This window comes from Somniosus microcephalus, chromosome 12, assembly GCF_052327205.1.
Source record: "Somniosus microcephalus isolate GS21.2 chromosome 12, FLI_Smic_1.0, whole genome shotgun sequence".
NCBI classification, from domain to species: domain Eukaryota; kingdom Metazoa; phylum Chordata; class Chondrichthyes; order Squaliformes; family Somniosidae; genus Somniosus; species Somniosus microcephalus.
The window spans coordinates 35,685,949-35,709,712 of NC_140998.1; positions in this window are offsets into that span (position 1 = coordinate 35,685,949).

The following is a 23,764-nucleotide window of genomic DNA, read 5'->3' on the forward strand; positions in this document are numbered from 1 at the left end:
CTCTTACACTGCCCCTTCACAATGTGTCCTCTTTCACGGCCCCTTCACACTGAGCCCTCTTACACTGCCCCTTCACACTGTGTCCTCTTACACTGCCCCTTCACACTGTGCCCTCCTACACTGCCCCTTCACACTGTGTCCTCTTGCACTGCCCCTTCACACTGTGTCCTCTTACACTGCCCCTTCATACTGTGCCCTCTTACACTGCCCCTTCACACTGTGCCCTCTTACACTGCACCTTCACACTGTGCCCTCTTACACTGCCCCTTCACAATGTGCCCTCTTACACTGCCCCTTCACACTGTGCCTTCTTACACTGCCCCTTCATACTGTGCCCTCTTACACTGCCACTTCACACTGTGCCCTCTCACACTGCCCCTTCACACTGTGCCCTCTTCCACTGCCCCTTCCCACTGTGCTCTCTTACACTGCCCCTTCACACTGTGCCCTCTTACACTGTCCCTTCACACTCTGCACTCTTACACTGCCCGTTCACACTGAACCCTCTTACAGTGCCCCTTCACACTTTGTCCTCTTACACTGTCCCTTCACACTTTGTCCTCTTACACTGCCCCTTCACACTGTGTCTTCTTACACTGCCCCTTCACACTGTGTCCTCTTACACTGCCCCTTCACACTGTGTCCTCTTACACTGACCCTTCACACTGTGTCCTCTTACACTGCTCCTTCACACTGTGCCCTCTTACACTGCCCCTTCACACTGTGTCCTCTTACACTGCCCCTTCACACTGTGCCCTCTTACACTGCCCCTTCACACTGTGTCCTCTTACACTGACCCTTCACACTGTGTCCTCTTACACTGCCCCTTCACACTGTGCCCTCTTATACTGCCCCTTCACAATGTGTCCTCTTACACTGCCCCTTCACACTGTGTCCTCTTACACTGCCCCTTCACACTGTGTCCTCTTACACTGCCCCTTCACACTGTGCCCTCTTACACTGCCCCTTCACACTGTGCCCTCTTACACTGCCCCTTCACACTGTGTCCTCTTACACTGCCCCTACACACTGTGTCCTCTTACACTGCCCCTTCACACTGTGTCCTCTTACACTGCCCCTTCACACTGTGCCCTCTTACACTGCCCCTTCACACTGTGTCCTGTTTCACTGCCCCTTCACACTGTGTCCTCTTACGCTGCCCCTTCACACTGTGTCCTCTTACACTGCCCCTTCACACTGTGCCCTCTTACACTGCCCCTTCACACTGTGCCCTCTTATACTGCCCCTTCACACTGTGTCCTCTTACACTGCCCCTTCACACTGTGCCCACTTACACTGCCCCTTCACACTGTGCCCTGTACACTACCCCTCCACACTGAGCCCTCTTACACTGACGCTTCACACTGTGCCCTCTTACACTGCCCCTTCACACTGAGCCCTCTTACACTGCCACTTCAAACTGTGCCCTCTTACACTGACGCTTCACACTGTGCCCTCTTACACTGCCCCTTCACACTGAGCCCTCTTACACTGCCACTTCAAACTGTGCCCTCTTACACTGACGCTTCACACTGTGCCCTCTTACACTGACGCTTCACACTGTGTCCTCTTACACTGCCCCTTCACACTGTGCCCACTTACACTGCCCCTTCACACTGTGCCCTGTACACTACCCCTCCACACTGAGCCCTCTTACACTGACGCTTCACACTGTGCCCTCTTACACTGCCCCTTCACACTGAGCCCTCTTACACTGCCACTTCAAACTGTGCCCTCTTACACTGCCCCTTCACACTGCGCCCTCTTACACTGCCCCTTCACACTGTGTCGTCTTACACTGCCCCTTCACACTATGTCCCCTAAAACTGCCCCTTCACAATGTGCCCTCTTACACTGCCCCTTCACACTGTGTCCTCTTACACTGCCCCTTCACACTGTGCCCTCATACACTGCCCCTTCACAATGTGTCCTCTTACACTGCCCCTTCACACTGTGCCCTCATACACTGCCCCTTCACACTGCGTCCCCTAAAACTGCCCCTTCACACTGTGCCCTCTTACACTGCCCCTTCACTCTGTGTCCTCTTACACTGCCCCTTCACACTGTGCCCTTTACACTGCCCCTTCACACTGTGACCTCTTACACTGTCCCTTCACACTCTGCACTCTTACGCTGCCCCTTCACACTGTGTCCTCTTACACTGCCCCTTCACACTGTGCCCTCTTACACTGCCCCTTCACACTGTGCCCTCTTATACTGCCCCTTCACACTGTGTCCTCTTACACTGCCCCTTCACACTGTGCCCACTTACACTGCCCCTTCACACTGTGCCCTGTACACTACCCCTCCACACTGAGCCCTCTTACACTGACGCTTCACACTGTGCCCACTTACACTGCCCCTTCACACAGTGTCCTCTTACACTGCCCCTGCACACTGTGCCTTCTTACACTGCCACTTCACACTGTGCCCTCTTACACTGCCGCTTCACACTGTGTCCTTTTACACTGCCCCTTCACACTGCGCCCTCTTACACTGCCCCTTCACACTGTGTCGTCTTACACTGCCCCTTCACACTGTGTCCCCTAAAACTGCCCCTTCACAATGTGCCCTCTTACACTGCCCCTTCACACTGTGTCCTCTTACACTGCCCCTTCACACTGTGTCCTCTTACACTGCCCATTAACACTGTGTCCTCTTACACTGCCCCTTCACACTGTGCCCTTTACACTGCCCCTTCACACTGTGCCCTCTTACACTGCCCAGTAACTCTGTGTCCTCTTATACTGCCCCTTCACACTGTGCCCTTTACACTGCCCCTTCACACTGTGCCCTCTTACATTGCCCCTTCACACTGTGTCCACTTTCACTGCCCCTTCACACTGTGTCCTCTTACGCTGCCCCTTCACACTGTGTACTCTTTCAGTGCCCCTTCACACTGTGTCCTCTTAAACTGCCCCTTCACACTGTGTCCTCTCACACTGCCCCTTCACACTGTGCCCTCTTACACTGCCCCTTCACACTGTGTCCACTTTCACTGCCCCTTCACACTGTGTCCTCTTACGCTGCCCCTTCACACTGTGTCCTCTTTCACTGCCCCTTCACACTGTGTCCTCTTTCACTGCCCATTCACACTGTGTCCTCATACACTGCCCCTTCACACAGTGTCCTCTTACACTGCCCCTTCACACTGTGCCCTCTTACACTGCCCCTTCACAATGTGCCCTCTTTCACTGCCCCTTCACACTGTGCCCTCTTACACTGCCCCTTCACACTGTGCCCTCTTACACTGCCCCTTCACACTGTGTCCTCTTAAACTGCCCCTTCACACTGTGTCCTCTCACACTGCCCCTTCACACTGTGCCCTCTTACCCTGCCCCTTCACACTGTGTCCACTTTCACTGCCCCTTCACACTGTGTCCTCTTACGCTGCCCCTTCACACTGTGTCCTCTTTCACTGCCCCTTCACACTGTGTCCTCTTTCACTGCCCATTCACACTGTGTCCTCATACACTGCCCCTTCACACAGTGTCCTCTTACACTGCCCCTTCACACTGTGCCCTCTTACACTGCCCCTTCACAATGTGCCCTCTTTCACTGCCCCTTCACACTGTGCCCTCTTACACTGCCCCTTCACACTGTGCCCTCTTACACTGCCCCTTCACACTGTGTCCTCTTACACTGCTCCTTCACACTGTGTCCTCTTACACTGCCCCTTCACACTGTGTCCTCTTACACGGTCCCTTCAAACTCTGCACTCTTACACTGTCCCTTCAAACTCTGCACTCTTACACTGCCCCTTCACACTGTGCCCTCTTACACTGCCCCTTCACACTGTGCCCCCTTACACTGCCCCTTCGCAATGTGCTCTCTTACACTGCCCCTTCACACTGTGTCCTCTTACACTGCCCCGTCACAATGTGCCCTCTTACACTGCACCTTCACACCGTGCCCTCTTACACTGCCCATCACACTGTGCCCTCTTACACTGCCCCTTCACAATGTGTCCTCTTTCACGGCCCCTTCACACTGAGCCCTCTTACATTGCCCCTTCACACTGTGTCCTCTTACACTGCCCCTTCACACTGTGCCCTCCTACACTGCCCCTTCACACTGTGTCCTCTTGCACTGCCCCTTCACACTGTGTCCTCTTACACTGCCCCTTCATACTGTGCCCTCTTACACTGCCCCTTCACACTGTGCCCTCTTACACTGCACCTTCACACTGTGCCCTCTTACACTGCCCCTTCACAATGTGCCCTCTTACACTGCCCCTTCACACTGTGCCTTCTTACACTGCCCCTTCATACTGTGCCCTCTTACACTGCCACTTCACACTGTGCCCTCTCACACTGCCCCTTCACACTGTGCCCTCTTCCACTGCCCCTTCCCACTGTGCTCTCTTACACTGCCCCTTCACACTGTGCCCTCTTACACTGTCCCTTCACACTCTGCACTCTTACACTGCCCGTTCACACTGAACCCTCTTACAGTGCCCCTTCACACTTTGTCCTCTTACACTGTCCCTTCACACTTTGTCCTCTTACACTGCCCCTTCACACTGTGTCTTCTTACACTGCCCCTTCACACTGTGTCCTCTTACACTGCCCCTTCACACTGTGTCCTCTTACACTGACCCTTCACACTGTGTCCTCTTACACTGCTCCTTCACACTGTGCCCTCTTACACTGCCCCTTCACACTGTGTCCTCTTACACTGCCCCTTCACACTGTGCCCTCTTACACTGCCCCTTCACACTGTGTCCTCTTACACTGACCCTTCACACTGTGTCCTCTTACACTGCCCCTTCACACTGTGCCCTCTTATACTGCCCCTTCACAATGTGTCCTCTTACACTGCCCCTTCACACTGTGTCCTCTTACACTGCCCCTTCACACTGTGTCCTCTTACACTGCCCCTTCACACTGTGCCCTCTTACACTGCCCCTTCACACTGTGCCCTCTTACACTGCCCCTTCACACTGTGTCCTCTTACACTGCCCCTTCACACTGTGCCCTCTTACACTGCCCCTTCACACTGTGTCCTCTTACACTGCCCCTTCACACTGTGTCCTCTTACACTGCCCCTTCACACTGTGCCCTCTTACACTGCCCCTTCACACTGTGTCCTGTTTCACTGCCCCTTCACACTGTGTCCTCTTACGCTGCCCCTTCACACTGTGTCCTCTTACACTGCCCCTTCACACTGTGCCCTCTTACACTGCCCCTTCACACTGTGCCCTCTTATACTGCCCCTTCACACTGTGTCCTCTTACACTGCCCCTTCACACTGTGCCCACTTACACTGCCCCTTCACACTGTGCCCTGTACACTACCCCTCCACACTGAGCCCTCTTACACTGACGCTTCACACTGTGCCCTCTTACACTGCCCCTTCACACTGAGCCCTCTTACACTGCCACTTCAAACTGTGCCCTCTTACACTGACGCTTCACACTGTGCCCTCTTACACTGCCCCTTCACACTGAGCCCTCTTACACTGCCACTTCAAACTGTGCCCTCTTACACTGACGCTTCACACTGTGCCCTCTTACACTGACGCTTCACACTGTGTCCTCTTACACTGCCCCTTCACACTGTGCCCACTTACACTGCCCCTTCACACTGTGCCCTGTACACTACCCCTCCACACTGAGCCCTCTTACACTGACGCTTCACACTGTGCCCTCTTACACTGCCCCTTCACACTGAGCCCTCTTACACTGCCACTTCAAACTGTGCCCTCTTACACTGCCCCTTCACACTGCGCCCTCTTACACTGCCCCTTCACACTGTGTCGTCTTACACTGCCCCTTCACACTATGTCCCCTAAAACTGCCCCTTCACAATGTGCCCTCTTACACTGCCCCTTCACACTGTGTCCTCTTACACTGCCCCTTCACACTGTGCCCTCATACACTGCCCCTTCACACTGCGTCCCCTAAAACTGCCCCTTCACACTGTGTCCTCTTACACTGCCCCTTCACACTGTGCCCTCTTACACTGCCCCTTCACTCTGTGTCCTCTTACACTGCCCCTTCACACTGTGCCCTTTACACTGCCCCTTCACACTGTGACCTCTTACACTGTCCCTTCACACTCTGCACTCTTACGCTGCCCCTTCACACTGTGTCCTCTTACACTGCCCCTTCACACTGTGCCCTCTTACACTGCCCCTTCACACTGTGCCCTCTTATACTGCCCCTTCACACTGTGTCCTCTTACACTGCCCCTTCACACTGTGCCCACTTACACTGCCCCTTCACACTGTGCCCTGTACACTACCCCTCCACACTGAGCCCTCTTACACTGACGCTTCACACTGTGCCCTCTTACACTGCCCCTTCACACAGTGTCCTCTTACACTGCCCCTGCACACTGTGCCTTCTTACACTGCCACTTCACACTGTGCCCTCTTACACTGCCGCTTCACACTGTGTCCTTTTACACTGCCCCTTCACACTGCGCCCTCTTACACTGCCCCTTCACACTGTGTCGTCTTACACTGCCCCTTCACACTGTGTCCCCTAAAACTGCCCCTTCACAATGTGCCCTCTTACACTGCCCCTTCACACTGTGTCCTCTTACACTGCCCCTTCACACTGTGTCCTCTTACACTGCCCATTAACACTGTGTCCTCTTACACTGCCCCTTCACACTGTGCCCTTTACACTGCCCCTTCACACTGTGCCCTCTTACACTGCCCAGTAACTCTGTGTCCTCTTACACTGCCCCTTCACACTGTGCCCTTTACACTGCCCCTTCACACTGTGCCCTCTTACAGTGCCCCATCACACTGTGCCCTCTTACATTGCCCCTTCACACTGTGTCCACTTTCACTGCCCCTTCACACTGTGTCCTCTTACGCTGCCCCTTCACACTGTGTCCTCTTTCACTGCCCCTTCACACTGTGTCCTCTTAAACTGCCCCTTCACACTGTGTCCTCTCACACTGCCCCTTCACACTGTGCCCTCTTACACTGCCCCTTCACACTGTGTCCACTTTCACTGCCCCTTCACACTGTGTCCTCTTACGCTGCCCCTTCACACTGTGTCCTCTTTCACTGCCCCTTCACACTGTGTCCTCTTTCACTGCCAATTCACACTGTGTCCTCATACACTGCCCCTTCACACAGTGTCCTCTTACACTGCCCCTTCACACTGTGCCCTCTTACACTGCCCCTTCACAATGTGCCCTCTTTCACTGCCCCTTCACACTGTGCCCTCTTACACTGCCCCTTCACACTGTGCCCTCTTACACTGCCCCTTCACACTGTGTCCTCTTACACTGCTCCTTCACACTGTGTCCTCTTACACTGCCCCTTCACACTGTGTCCTCTTACACGGTCCCTTCAAACTCTGCACTCTTACACTGTCCCTTCAAACTCTGCACTCTTACACTGCCCCTTCACACTGTGCCCTCTTACACTGCCCCTTCACACTGTGTCCTCTTACACTGCCACTTCACACTGTGCCCCCTTACACTGTCCCTTCAAACTCTGCACTCTTACACTGCCCCTTCACACTGTGCCCTCTTACACTGCCCCTTCACACTGTGCCCTCTTACACTGCCACTTCACACTGTGCCCTCTTACACTGCCCCTTCACACTGTGCCCTCTTACACTGCCCCTTCACACTGTGCCCTCTTACACTGCCCCTTCACACTGTGCCCTCTTACACTGCCACTTCACACTGTGCCCTCTTACACTGCCCCTTCACACTGTGCCCTCTTACACTGCCACTTCACACTGTGCCCGCTTACACTGCCCCTTCACACTGTGCTCTCTTACACTGTCCCTTCACACTCTGCACTCTTACACTGCCCGTTCACACTGAGCCCTCTTACACTGCCCCTTCAGACTTTGTCCTCTTACGCTGCCCCTTCACACTGTGTCCTCTTACACTGCCCCTTCACACTGTGTCCTCTTACACTGCCCCTACACACTGTGCCCTCTTACACTGCCCCTTCACACTGTGCCCTCTTACACTGCCCCTTCACACTGTGCCCTCTTATACTGCCCCTTCACACTGTGTCCTCTTACACTGCCCCTTCACACTGTGCCATCTTACACTGCCCCTTCACACTGTACCCTCTTATACTGCCCCTTCACACTGTGCCATCTTACACTGCCCCTTCACACTGTGTCCTCTTACACTGCCCCTTCACACTGTGTCCTCTTACACTGCCCCTACACACTGTGTCCTCTTACACTGCCCCTTCACACTGTGTCCTCTTACACTGCCCCTTCACACTGTGCCCTCTTACACTGCCCCTTCACACTGTGTCCTCTTACACTGCCCCTTCACACTGTGCCCTCTTACACTGCCCCTTCACACTGGGCCCTCTTTCACTGCCCCTTCACACTGTGTCCTCTTACGCTGCCCCTTCACACTGTGTCCTCTTACACTGCCCCTTCACACTGTGCCCTCTTACACTGCCCCTTCACACTGTGCCCTCTTTCACTGCCCCTTCACACTGTGCCCTCTTACACTGCCCCTTCACACTGTGCCCTCTTACACTGTCCCTTCACACTGTGCCCTCTTACACTGCCCCTTCACACTGTGTCCTCTTACACTGCCCCTTCACACTGTGCCCTCTTACACTGTCCCTTCAAACTCTGCACTCTTACACTGCCCCTTCACACTGTGCCCTCTTACACTGCCCCTTCACACTGTGCCCTCTTACACTGCCCCTTCACAATGTGCCCTCTTACACTGCCCCTTCACACTGTGTCCTCTTACACTGCCCCTCCACACTGTGCCTTCTTACACTGCCCCTTCACACTGTGCCCTCTTACACTGCCACTTCACACTGTGCCCTCTTACACTGCCCCTTCACACTGTGCCCTCTTACACTGCCACTTCACACTGTGCCCTCTCACACTGCCCCTTCCCACTGTGCCCTCTTACACTGCCCCTTCACACTGTGCCCTCTTACACTGTCCCTTCACACAATTCACAATTCACAATTCACAATTCAAATCGCTTTATTGGCATGATAAGTTACATCTTATGTTGCCAAAGCATCAAAATACATTTATGGTTTACCACATAAACGCAGTTCTATTCATACAGTGTATAAACAGGTATATCCCTGAGTGTATAAATATACATTCGCATTGTTTATATATATCCTTTTCTTAGTTTACTGCTTGGCTCTCTGTTCATGGCAAGCTGTAACATAGCGTGCCGCCAGTGTTATACAGCTTCTCTCCTCTCCCAGTAGGAATGGGAGTTTTTGGTTGTCATTCAGATTTCTGAAATCAGGGCATATTTGTGAGAATTTTTGGTAGAAATTCTCCCTGATGCCCTGATATTTTCCACAAGCTGTGAGGAAGTGCATCTCTGTCTCCACCACTCCCTGACTGCAGTGCGAGCATATCCTGTCCTCTCTTGGCAGCCTGGTCTGCCTGTGTCTGCCTTTTTCAATCGCTAGGCTATGTTCGCTAAGTCTGTACCTTGTCAAGGTTCTTCTCAGTTTGTTATCCTTTACCATGGTCAGGTAATCAGCTATGTTGTATTGTCTGTTTAGGGCCAAGTAGCAATTGAGTTTGCTTTGGGTTTTTGTTGTTTCTGCCCAATATGTCAGATATTTTTCCTTTTGCTTAGCGACGATTGTGTTGGGTCGAATTCTTTGTGTTACCCTGTCACTGTCCTGGGGCTGGTTATTGTTAGTATTGTTAGTAGTTACTTCACTGAGTCCCAGGACTAGTTGACTGAGGGTATTCTTCTTTATGGTCAGCTCTTGGCATTTCAGGGCGTCGTAGTGATAGCATTGGGGATTGCTCATTTGTAGGTGATTCCAAAATTTGGTGGCTCTTTTTTGGATAGTGATTATTAATGGATATTGGCCTAGTTCCGCCCTGCATGCATTGTTTACTGTTTTCCTTTGAGTCCGGAGGATACTTTTACAGAATTCTGCATGTAGGATCTCAATTGGGTGTTTGTCCCATTTTGCAAATTCTTGTTGAGTTAGCGGTCCCCATATCTCACTGCCATAGAATGCAATTGGTTCAATTACTGATTTGAAAATTTTGAGCCAAATGCTAATTGGGATTTCTATTTGGATTGATTTTTTGATGGCATAGAAAGCCCTTCTTGCTTTCTCTTTCAGTTCATTCACAGCCAGTTTGAAGTTTCCCGTAGAACTGATTTTTAAGCCCAAGTATGTGTAGTTAGTGGTTTGTTCAATTTTGGGTGTTCCTACTGTGAAATTTATTTTGGGTCCCTGATGTTTGGATCTTTGCTGGAACACAAGGACTTTGGTTTTTTGGGGATTTATTGTCAGGGCCCAAGTCTGGCAGTACGACTCCAGCAGGTCCAGGTTTTGCTGTAGCCCCTCTTTAGTAGGTGACAGCAGAACCAGGTCGTCTGCATAGAGGAGGAATTTAACCTTGGATTCATATAGGGTGAGGCCGGGTGCTATAGATTGTTCAAGTAGTTTTGCCAATCCATTTATGTAAATATTAAAGAGTGTCGGTGAGATTGGCGAGCCCTGCGTCACCCCCCGCCCCTGTGGGAAGTATTTTGTTTGTTTGTCTCCAATTTTAACTGCACATTTGTTGTTTGTATACATTGATTTAATTACATCATATGTTTTCCCTCCTACCCCACTTTCGATAAGTTTCAGGAATAAACCGTCATGCCAGATGGAGTCGAAAGCCTTCTGGAAATCTACAAAGCATGCGTAGATTTTGCTTTTGTTATGGTGAACGTGTTTGTCAATTAGGGTCTGTAGGGTGAAGATATGATCGGATGTTCTATAGTTTGGCAGGAATCCAATTTGGCTTTTACTCAAGACATTGTGCTCCTCAAGGAAGTTTATAAGTCTTTTGTTTATGATGCTACAGAATACCTTCCCCAGGTTACTGTTTACACAGATGCCTCGATAGTTGTTTGGGTCGATTTTGTCCCCACTTTTGTATATGGGCGTTATGAGTCCTTTGTTCCAGATATCAGGGAAATAACCGACACTCAGAACCAAGTTGAAGAGTTTTAGGATAGCCAGTTTCATTTTGTTGTCTGTGTGTTTAATCATCTCGTTTAGTATGCCGTCTGTCCCGCAGGCTTTTCCTGGTCGCAGGTCCTTGAGTTTTTCAAGAAGTTCTTTTTCTGTTATTATGGCGTCCAGCGGGTTTTGGTTATCTTTTATGGCCATTTCTAGCTTTTCCAGTTTTTTGCATATTTGGTGTTGCTCTGGTCTTAGTGTGTTTTTCTGGTATAATTTTTCAAAGTGGTTTACCCATGTGTCCCCATTTTGAATGGCCAAATCGTCGTGTTGTTTTTTGTGTAGTGTTTTCAAGTTTTCCCAGAAACAATTGGAATCTATGGATTCCTCCATGGAGCTGAGTGTATTCTTAATATATTGCTCTTTTTTGGTTCTGAGTGTGTTTCTGTATTGTGTTAGTGTCTGACAATAAGTAAGGCGTAGTTCCTCGTTTTCTGGATGTCTGTGTTTTTGGTTTGATATTTTTCTAAGTTTTTTCCTCATGTTATGGCAATCTCGGTCAAACCATTTTTCATAGTTTTTTGTTTTGGGTTTGTTCTTGCGAGCTTTCAAGTTTGCATTTGTTGCCAAATTATCAAAAATATTGTTTAGTTTACTAACTGCCCGGTTTACGCCTTCTTTATTGTGAGTGTATATGTTATCCAGAAAGGTGTCTAAGAGAGCTTGAGTTGATGCATTGCTAATTGTTTTCTGGTATTTTTCCATGTCGTTTTTGGCCCATCTGTACGATTTTTTGGTGTTGTACAGTTTACTGGGTTGTGTTTCTATGTTGTTTGTTTCTGTCTTTTTGAGGAACATAGTAATTTGACTGTGATCTGACAGTGTTGTTTGTGGTTTGACTGTGAATGCTCTGAAAGAGGATGGGTCTAAGTCTGTAATCATATAGTCTACTGTGCTGCAGCCAAGAGGTGAGCAATAGGTCGATCTTCCTAGGAGGTCTCCTATGAACCTACCATTGACAATGTACAGACCCAGGTTTCGACAGAGCTGTAGTAGCTGTTTTCCATTGGTATTTGACTGCTTGTCGCAGTTATGCCTGTATGGAAGGGAAGGGATGTCAAAGTGGTTATTCCCGAAAACGTAATTGTTTCCCTGATTATTGGTGAAGTCTGGTTCTTCGCCCGTTCTTGAATTGAGGTCCCCACAGATCAACACGTTCCCCTGGGCCTGGTATTGGATAATTTCCCCCTCCATGTTGGAGAAGGTGTCCTCTTTAAAGTACGGGGAATCGATTGGAGGGATATAAAGTGCGCAAATGTAAACATCTTGGGTGTTTGAGATAATCTCCCTCTCAAGTTTGAGCCACATATGGTTTTCGCCCTTTTTTATAAATTTGATGTAATTCTTAAGTTCTGTTTTAAACCAGATCAGTATGCCTCCGGAGTCTCTGCCTTGGGTTACACTTGGTAATTTATTGGAGGTGACCACCAGCTCAGTGTACCCTTGGGGACAGCCAGTGTGTCCTTTTCCTTTATACCAAGTTTCCTGTAAAATGATAATATCTAGGTCTTTAGTTTCATCTATGAACTCTGGGGTCCTACTTTTCACTTCTCGCAGTGAAGAGCGTAGACCTTGGATATTCCAGGTCGAAATATATAAGGATTTCATGTTAAGTTTGATCTTTTACAATGATAGGTTAAAGAGTGGTACGTGTTTGTCGTGTCTAAGTGTGGGAAAAAAAAGATCACATCAGTTGTCTACAAAAGTTAATACAATTTGGTTACAGTTCATTCTATTAATTAGTCCTTGATCCATAAGGCGGAAGTAGATGCTGCTGCACATCTGCTTATTGTCTCTTAATGGATTGTTTCTGTCTGAGGTATTGCGTACGTCCTGCACTCCGCACTCTTACACTGCCCCTTCACACTGTGCCCTCTTACACTGTCCCTTCACACTCTGCACTCTTACACTGCCCCTTCACACTGCGCCCTCTTACACTGCCCCTTCATACTGTGTCCTCTTTCACTGCCCCTTCACACTGTGTCCTCTTACGTTGCCCCTTCACACTGTGTCCTCTTACACTGCCCCTTCACACTGTGTCCTCTTACACTGCCCCTTCACACTGTGTCCCCTTACACTGCCCCTTCACACTGTGCCCTCTTACACTGCCCCTTCACACTGTGCCCTCTTACACTGCCCCTTCACACTGTGCCATCTTATTCTGCCCCTTCACACTGTGTCCTCTTAAACTGCCCCTTCACACTGTGTCCTCTTACACTGCCCCTTCACACTGTGCCCTCTTACACTGCCCCTTCACACTGTGCCCTCTTACACTGCCCCTTCACACTGTGCCCTCTTATTCTGCCCCTTCACACTGTGTCCTCTTACACTGCCCCTTTACACTGTCCTCTTACACTGACCCTTCACACTGTGTCCTCTTACACTGCTCCTTCACACTGTGCCCTCTTACACTGCCCCTTCACACTGTGCCCTCTTATACTGCCCCTTCACAATGTGTCCTCTTACACTGCCCCTTCACACTGTGTCCTCTTACACTGCCCCTTCACACTGTGCCCTCTTACACTGCCCCTTCACACTGTGCCCTCTTACACTGCCCCTTCACACTGTGTCCTCTTACACTGCCCCTACACACTGTGTCCTCTTACACTGCCCCTTCACACTGTGTCCTCTTACACTGCCCCTTCACACTGTGTCCTCTTACACTGCCCCTTCACACTGTGTCCTCTTACACTGCCCCTTCACACTGTGCCCTCTTACACTGCCCCTTCACACTGTGCCCTCTTACACTGCCCCTTCACACTGTGCCCTCTTATTCTGCCCCTTCACACTGTGTCCTCTTACACTGCCCCTTCACACTGTGCCCTCTTATTCTGCCCCTTCACACTGTGTCCTCTTACACTGCCCCTTCACACTGTGTCCTCTTACACTGCCCCTTCAGACTGTGCCCTCTTACACTGCCCCTTCACACTGTGCCCTCTTACACTGCCCCTTCACACTGTGCCCTCTTATTTTGCCCCTTCACACTGTGCCCTCTTACACTGCCCCTTCACACTGTGCCCTCTTATTTTGCCCCTTCACACTGTGTCCTCTTACACTGCCCCTTCACACTGTCCTCTTACACTGACCCTTCACACTGTGTCCTCTTACACTGCTCCTTCACACTGTGCCCTCTTACACTGCCCCTTCACACTGTGCCCTCTTATACTGCCCCTTCACACTGTGTCCTCTTACACTGCCCCTTCACACTGTCCTCTTACACTGACCCTTCACACTGTGCCCTCTTACACTGCCCCTTCACACTGTGCCCTCTTACACTGCCCCTTCACACTGTGTCCTCTTACACTGCCCCTTCACACTGTGCCCTCTTACACTGCCCCTTCACACTGTGCCCTCTTACACTGCCCCTTCACACTGTGTCCTCTTACACTGCCCCTTCACACTGTGCCCTCTTACACTGCCCCTTCACACTGTGTCCTCTTACACTGCCCCTTCACACTGTGTCCTCTTACACTGCCCCTTCACACTGTGCCCTCTTACACTGCCCCTTCACACTGTGCCCTCTTACACTGCCCCTTCACACTGTGTCCTCTTACACTGCCCCTTCACACTGTGCCCACTTACACTGCCCCTTCACACTGTGCCCTGTACACTACCCCTCCACACTGAGCCCTCTTACACTGACGCTTCACACTGAGCCCTCTTACACTGCCCCTTCACACTGTGCCCTCTTACACTGCCCCTTCACACTGTGTCCTCTTACACTGCCCCTTCACACTGTGACGTCTTACACTGCCGCTTCACACTGTGTCCTCTTACACTGCCGCTTCACACTGTGCCTTCTTACACTGCCACTTCACACTGTGCCCTCTTACACTGCCGCTTCACACTGTGTCCTCTTACACTGCCCCTTCACACTGTGCCCTCTTACACTGCCCCTTCACACTGTGTCGTCTTACACTGCCCCTTCACACTGTGTCCCCTAAAACTACCCCTTCACACTGTGCCCTCTTACACTGCCGCTTCACACTGTGTCCTCTTACACTGCCACTTCACACTATGTCCTCTTACACTGCCCCTTCACACTGTGCCCTCTTACACTGCCCCTTCACAATTCAAATCGCTTTATTGGCATGATAAGTTACATCTTATGTTGCCAAAGCATCAAAATACATTTATGGTTTACCACATAAACGCAGTTCTATTCATACAGTGTATAAACAGGTATATCCCTGAGTGTATAAATATACATTCGCATTGTTTATATATATTCTTTTCTTAGTTTACTGGTTGGCTCTCTGTTCATGGCAAGCTGTAACATAGCGTGCCGCCAGTGTTATACAGCTTCTCTCCTCTCCCAGTAGGAATGGGAGTTTTTGGTTGTCATTCAGATTTCTGAAATCAGGGCATATTTGTGAGAATTTTTGGTAGAAATTCTCCCTGATGCCCTGATATTTTCCACAAGCTGTGAGGAAGTGCATCTCTGTCTCCACCACTCCCTGACTGCAGTGCGAGCATATCCTGTCCTCTCTTGGCAGCCTGGTCTGCCTGTGTCTGCCTTTTTTGATCGCTAGGCTATGTTCGCTAAGTCTGTACCTTGTCAAGGTTCTTCTCAGTTTGTTATCCTTTACCATGGTCAGGTAATCAGCTATGTTGTATTGTCTGTTTAGGGCCAAGTAGCAATTGAGTTTGCTTTGGGTTTTTGTTGTTTCTGCCCAATATGTCAGATATTTTTCCTTTTGCTTAGCGACGATTGTGTTGGGTCGAATTCTTTGTGTTACCCTGTCACTGTCCTGGGGCTGGTTATTGTTAGTATTGTTAGTAGTTACTTCACTGAGTCCCAGGACTAGTTGACTGAGGGTATTCTTCTTTATGGTCAGCTCTTGGCACTGTCTTCACACTGTGCCCTCTTACACTGCCCCTTCACACTGGGCCCTCTTTCACTGCCCCTTCACACTGTGTCCTCTTACACTGCCCCTTCACACTGTGTCCTCTTACACTGCCCCTTCACACTCTGCCCTCTTACACTGCCCCTTCACACTGTGCCCTCTTTCACTGCCCCTTCACACTGTGCCCTCTTACACTGCCCCTTCACACTGTGCCCTCTTACACTGTCCCTTCACACTGTGCCCTCTTACACTGCCCCTTCACACTGTGTCCTCTTACACTGCCCCTTCACACTGTGCCCTCTTACACTGTCCCTTCAAACTCTGCACTCTTACACTGCCCCTTCACACTGTGCCCTCTTACACTGCCCCTTCACACTGTGCCCTCTTACACTGCCCCTTCACAAAGTGCCCTCTTACACTGCCCCTTCACCTGTGTCCTCTTACACTGCCCCTCCACACTGTGCCTTCTTACACTGCCCCTTCACACTGTGCCCTCTTACACTGCCACTTCACACTGTGCCCTCTTACACTGCCCCTTCACACTGTGCCCTCTTACACTGCCACTTCACACTGTGCCCTCTCACACTGCCCCTTCCCACTGTGCCCTCTTACACTGCCCCTTCACACTGTGCCCTCTTACACTGTCCCTTCACACTCTGCACTCTTACACTGCCCCTTCACACTGTGCCCTCTTACACTGCCCCTTCATACTGTGTCCTCTTTCACTGCCCCTTCACACTGTGTCCTCTTACGTTGCCCCTTCACACTGTGTCCTCTTACACTGCCCCTTCACACTGTGTCCTCTTACACTGCCCCTTCACACTGTGTCCTCTTACACTGCCCCTTCACACTGTGCCCTCTTACACTGCCCCTTCACACTGTGCCCTCTTACACTGCCCCTTCACACTGTGCCCTCTTATTCTGCCCCTTCACACTGTGTCCTCTTACACTGCCCCTTCACACTGTGTCCTCTTACACTGCCCCTTCACACTGTGCCCTCTTACACTGCCCCTTCACACTGTGCCCTCTTACACTGCCCCTTCACACTGTGCCCTCTTATTCTACCCCTTCACACTGTGTCCTCTTACACTGCCCCTTCACACTGTCCTCTTACACTGACCCTTCACACTGTGTCCTCTTACACTGCTCCTTCACACTGTGCCCTCTTACACTGCCCCTTCACACTGTGCCCTCTTATACTGCCCCTTCACAATGTGTCCTCTTACACTGCCCCTTCACACTGTGCCCTCTTACACTGCCCCTTCACACTGTGTCCTCTTACACTGCCCCTACACACTGTGTCCTCTTACACTGCCCCTACACACTGTGTCCTCTTACACTGCCCCTTCACACTGTGCCCTCTTACACTGCCCCTTCACACTGTGTCCTCTTTCACTGCCCCTTCACACTGTGTCCTCTTACGCTGCCCCTTCACACTGTGTCCTCTTACACTGCCCCTTCACACTGTGTCCTCTTACACTGTCCCTTCACATTGTGTCCTCTTACACTGCCCCTTCACACTGTGCCCTCTTACACTGCCCCTTCACACTGTGCCATCTTACACTGCCCCTTCACACTGTGCCCTCTTATTCTGCCCCTTCACACTGTGTCCTCTTACACTGCCCCTTCACACTGTGTCCTCTTACACTGCCCCTTCAGACTGTGCCCTCTTACACTGCCCCTTCACACTGTGCCCTCTTACACTGCCCCTTCACACTGTGCCCTCTTATTTTGCCCCTTCACACTGTGTCCTCTTACACTGCCCCTTCACACTGTCCTCTTACACTGACCCTTCACACTGTGTCCTCTTACACTGCTCCTTCACACTTTGCCCTCTTACACTGCCCCTTCACACTGTGTCCTCTTACACTGCCCCTTCACACTGTGCCCTCTTACACTGTCCCTTCACACTCTGCACTCTTACACTGCCCCTTCACACTGTGCCCTCTTACACTGCCCCTTCATACTGTGTCCTCTTTCACTGCCCCTTCACACTGTGTCCTCTAACGTATCCCTTCACACTGTGTCCTCTTACACTGCCCCTTCACACTGTGTCCTCTTACACTGCCCCTTCACACTGTGCCCTCTTACACTGCCCCTTCACACTGTGCCCTCTTACACTGCCCCTTCACAATCTGCCATCTTATTCTGCCCCTTCACACTGTGTCCTCTTACACTGCCCCTTCACACTGTGTCCTCTTACACTGCCCCTTCACACTGTGCCCTCTTACACTGCCCCTTCACACTGTGCCCTCTTACACTGCCCCTTCACACTGTGCCCTCTTATTCTGCCCCTTCACACTGTGTCCTCTTACACTGCCCCTTCACACTGTCCTCTTACACTGACCCTTCACACTGTGTCCTCTTACACTGCTCCTTCACACTGTGCCCTCTTACACTGTCCCTTCACACTGTGCCCTCTTACACTGCCCCTTCACACTGTGCCCTCTTACACTGCCCCTTCACACTGTGCCCTCTTACACTGCCCCTTCACACTGTGTCCTCTTACACTGCCCCTTCACACTGTGCCCTCTTACAATGCCCCTTCACACTGTGCCCTCTTACACTGCCCCTTCACACTGTGTCCTCTTACACTGCCCCAACACACTGTGTCCTCTTACACTGCCCCTTCACACTGTGTCCTCTTACAATGCCCCTTCACACTGTGCCCTCTTACACTGCCCCTTCACACTGTGTCCTCTTTCACTGCCCCTTCACACTGTGTCCTCTTACGCTGCCCCTTCACACTGTGTCCTCTTACACTGCCCCTTCACACTGTGTCCCCTTACACTGCCCCTTCACACTGTGTCCTCTTACACTGCCCCTTCACACTGTGCCCTCTTACACTGCCCCTTCACACTGTGCCCTCTTACACTGCCCCTTCACACTGTGCCCTCTTATTCTGCCCCTTCACACTGTGTCCTCTTACACTGCCCCTTCACACTGTGTCCTCTTACACTGCCCCTTCAGACTGTGCCCTCTTACACTGCCCCTTCCCACTGTGCCCTCTTACACTGCCCCTTCACACTGTGCCCTCTTATTTTGCCCCTTCACACTGTGTCCTCTTACACTGCCCCTTCACACTGTCCTCTTACACTGACCCTTCACACTGTGTCCTCTTACACTGCTCCTTCACACTGTGCCCTCTTACACTGCCCCTTCACACTGTGCCCTCTTATACTGCCCCTTCACAATGTGTCCTCTTACACTGCCCCTTCACACTGTGTCCTCTTACACTGCCCCTTCACACTGTGCCCTCTTACACTGCCCCTTCACACTGTGCCCTCTTACACTGCCCCTTCACACTGTGTCCTCTTACACTGCCCCTACACACTGTGTCCTCTTACACTGCCCCATCACACTGTGTCCTCTTACACTGCCCCTTCACACTGTGTCCTCTTTCACTGCCCCTTCACACTGTGTCCTCTTACGCTGCCCCTTCACACTGTGTCCTCTTACACTGCCCCTTCACACTGTGTCCTCTTTCACTGCCCCTTCACACTGTGTCCTCTTACACTGCCCCTTCACACTGTGTCCTCTTTCACTGCCCCTTCACACTGTGTCCTCTTACGCTGCCCCTTCACACTGTGCCCTCTTACACGGCCCCTTCACACTGTGCCCTCTTACACTGCCCCTTCACACTGTGCCCTCTTACACTGCCCCTTCACACTGTGTCCTCTTACACTGCCCCTTCACACTGTGCCCACTTACACTGCCCCTTCACACTGTGCCCTGCACACTACCCCTCCACACTGAGCCCTCTTACACTGACGCTTCACACTGTGCCCTCTTACACTGCCCCTTCACACTGTGTCCTCTTACACTGCCCCTTCACACTGTGTCCTCTTACACTGCCCCTTCACACTGTGTCCTCTTACACTGCCCCTTCACACTGTGTCCTCTTACACTGCCCCTTCACACTGTGTCCTCTTACACTGCCCCTTCACACTGTGCCCTCTTACACTGCCCCTTCACAATGTGCCCTCTTACACTGCCCCTTCACACTGTGCCCTCTTACACTGCCCCTTCACAATGTGCCCTCTTACACTGCCCCTTCACACAGTGTCCTCTTACACTGCCCCTTCACACTGTGCCCTCTTACACTGCCCCTTCACACTGTGTCCTCTTACACTGCCCCTTCACACTGTGCCCTCTTACACTGCCCCTTCACACTGGGCCCTCTTTCACTGCCCCTTCACACTGTGTCCTCTTACACTGCCCCTTCACACTGTGTCCTCTTACACTACCCCTTCACACTGTGCCCTCTTACACTGCCCCTTCACACTGTGCCCTCTTTCACTGCCCCTTCACACTGTGCCCTCTTACACTGCCCCTTCACACTGTGCCCTCTTACACTGTCCATTCATACTGTGCCCTCTTACACTGCCCCTTCACACTGTGTCCTCTTACACTGCCCCTTCACACTGTGCCCTCTTACACTTTCCCTTCAAACTCTGCACTCTTACACTGCCCCTTCACACTGTGCCCTCTTACACTGCCCCTTCACACTGTGCCCTCTTACACTGCCCCTTCACAATGTGCCCTCTTACACTGCCCCTTCACACTGTGTCCTCTTATACTGCCCCTTCACACTGTGCCCTCTTACACTGCCACTTCACACTGTGCCCTCTTACACTGCCCCTTCACACTGTGCCCTCTTACACTGCCACTTCACACTGTGCCCTCTCACACTGCCCCTTCCCACTGTGCCCTCTTACACTGCCCCTTCACACTGTGCCCTCTTACACTGTCCCTTCACACTGTGCCCTCTTACACTGCCCCTTCACACTGTGCCCTCTTACACTGTCCCTTCACACTCTGCACTCTTGCACTGCCCCTTCACACTGTGCCCTCTTACACTGCCCCTTCATACTGTGTCCTCTTTCACTGCCCCTTCACACTGTGTCCTCTTACGTTGCCCCTTCACACTGTGTCCTCTTACACTGCCCCTTCACACTGTGTCCTCTTACACTGCCCCTTCACACTGTGTCCTCTTACACTGCCCCTTCACACTGTGCCCTCTTACACTGCCCCTTCACACTATGCCCTCTTACACTGCCCCTTCACACTGTGCCCTCTTATTCTGCCCCTTCACACTGTGTCCTCTTACACTGCCCATTCACACTGTGTCCTCTTACACAGCCCCTTCACACTGTGCCCTCTTACACTGCCCCTTCACACTGTGCCCTCTTACACTGCCCCTTCACACTGTGCCCTCTTATTCTGCCCCTTCACACTGTGTCCTCTTACACTGCCCCTTCACACTGTCCTCTTACACTGACCCTTCACACTGTGTCCTCTTACACTGCTCCTTCACACTGTGCCCTCTTACGCTGCCCCTTCACACTGTGCCCTCTTATACTGCCCCTTCACAATGTGTCCTCTTACACTGCCCCTTCACACTGTGTCCTCTTACACTGCCCCTTCACACTGTGTCCTCTTACACTGCCCCTACACACTGTGTCCTCTTACACTGCCCCTTCACACTGTGTCCTCTTACACTGCCCCTTCACACTGTGTCCTCTTACACTGCCCCTTCACACTGTGTCCTCTTACACTGCCCCTTCACACTGTGTCCTCTTTCACTGCCCCTTCACACTGTGTCCTCTTACGCTGCCCCTTCACACTGTGTCCTCTTACACTGCCCCTTCACACTGTGTCCTCTTACACTGCCCCTTCACACTGTGTCCTCTTACACTGCCCCTTCACACTGTGCCCTCTTACACTGCCCCTTCACACTGTGCCCTCTTACACTGCCCCTTCACACTGTGCCCTCTTATTCTGCCCCTTCACACTGTGTCCTCTTACACTGCCCCTTCACACTGTGTCCTCTTACACTGCCCCTTCAGACTGTGCCCTCTTACACTGCCCCTTCACAATGTGCCCTCTTACAGTGCCCCTTCACACTGTGCCCTCTTATTTTGCCCCTTCACACTGTGTCCTCTTACACTGCCCCTTCACACTGTCCTCTTACACTGACCCTTCACACTGTGTCCTCTTACACTGCTCCTTCACACTGTGCCCTCTTACACTGCCCCTTCACACTGTGCCCTCTTATACTGCCCCTTCACAATGTGTCCTCTTACACTGCCCCTTCACACTGTGTCCTCTTACACTGCCCCTTCACACTGTGCCCTCTTACACTGCCCCTTCACACTGTGCCCTCTTACACTGCCCCTTCACACTGTGTCCTCTTACACTGCCCCTACACACTGTGTCCTCTTACACTGCCCCTTCACACTGTGTCCTCTTACACTGCCCCTTCACACTATGCCCTCTTACACTGCCCCTTCACACTGTGTCCTCTTTCACTGCCCCTTCACACTGTGTCCTCTTACGCTGCCCCTTCACACTGTGTCCTCTTACACTGCCCCTTCACACTGTGCCCTCTTACACTGCCCCTTCACACTGTGCCCTCTTACACTGCCCCTTCACACTGTGTCCTCTTACACTGCCCCTTCACACTGTGCCCACTTACACTGCCCCTTCACACTGTGCCCTGTACACTACCCCTCCACACTGAGCCCTCTTACACTGCCCCTTCACACTGTGTCCTCTTTCACTGCCCCTTCACACTGTGTCCTCTTACACTGCCACTTCACACTGTGCCCTCTTACACTGCCGCTTCACACTGTGCCCTCTTACACTGCCCCTTCACACTGTGCCCTCTTACACTGCCCCTTCACACTGTGTCCTCTTACACTGCCCCTGCACACTGTGCCTTCTTACACTGCCACTTCACACTGTGCCCTCTTACACTGCCCCTTCACACTGCGCCCTCTTACACTGCCCCTTCACACTGTGTCGTCTTACACTGCCCCTTCACACTGTGTCCCCTAAAACTGCCCCTTCACAATGTGCCCTCTTACACTGCCCCTTCACACTGTGTCCTCTTACACTGCCCCTTAACACTGTGCCCTCTTACACTGCCCCTTCACACTGTGCCCTCTTACACTGCCCCTTCACACTGTGACCTCATACACTGCCCCATCACACTGTGTCCTCTTACACTGCCCCTTCACACTGTGCCCTCTTACACTGCCCCTTCACTCTGTGTCCTCTTACACTGCCCCTTCACACTGTGCCCTTTACACTGCCCCTTCACACTGTGCCCTCTCACACTGTCCCTTCACACTCTGCACTCTTACACTGCCCCTTCACACTGTGCCCTCTTACACTGCCCCTTCACACTGTCTCCTCTTAAACTGCCCCTTCACACTGTGTCCTCTCACACTGCCCCTTCACACTGTGCCCTCTTACAATGCCCCTTCACACTGTGTCCTCTTACGCTGCCCCTTCACACTGTGTCCTCTTTCACTGCCCATTCACACTGTGTCCTCATACACTGCCCCTTCACACTGTGTCCTCTTACACTGCCCCTTCACACTGTGTCCTCTTTCACTGCCCCTTCACACTGTGTCCTCTTTCACTGCCCATTCACACTGTGTCCTCATACACTGCCCCTTCACACTGTGTCCTCTTACACTGCCTCTTCACACTGTGTCCTCTTTCACTGCCCCTTCACACTGTGTCCTCTTTCACTGCCCATTCACACTGTGTCCTCATACACTGCCCCTTCACACTGTGTCCTCTTACACTGCCCCTTCACACTGTGCCCTCTTACACTGCCCCTTCACAATGTGCCCTCTTTCACTGCCCCTTCACACTGTGCCCTCTTACACTGCCCCTTCACACTGTGCCCTCTTACACTGCCCCTTCACACTGTGTCCTCTTACACTGCTCCTTCACACTGTGTCCTCTTACACTGCCCCTTCACACTGTGCCCTCTTACACTGCCCCTTCACACTGTGTCCTCTTACACGGTCCCTTCAAACTCTGCACTCTTACACTGTCCCTTCAAACTCTGCACTCTTACACTGCCCCTTCACACTGTGCCCTCTTACACTGCCCCTTCACACTGTGCCCTCTTACACTGCCGCTTCACACTG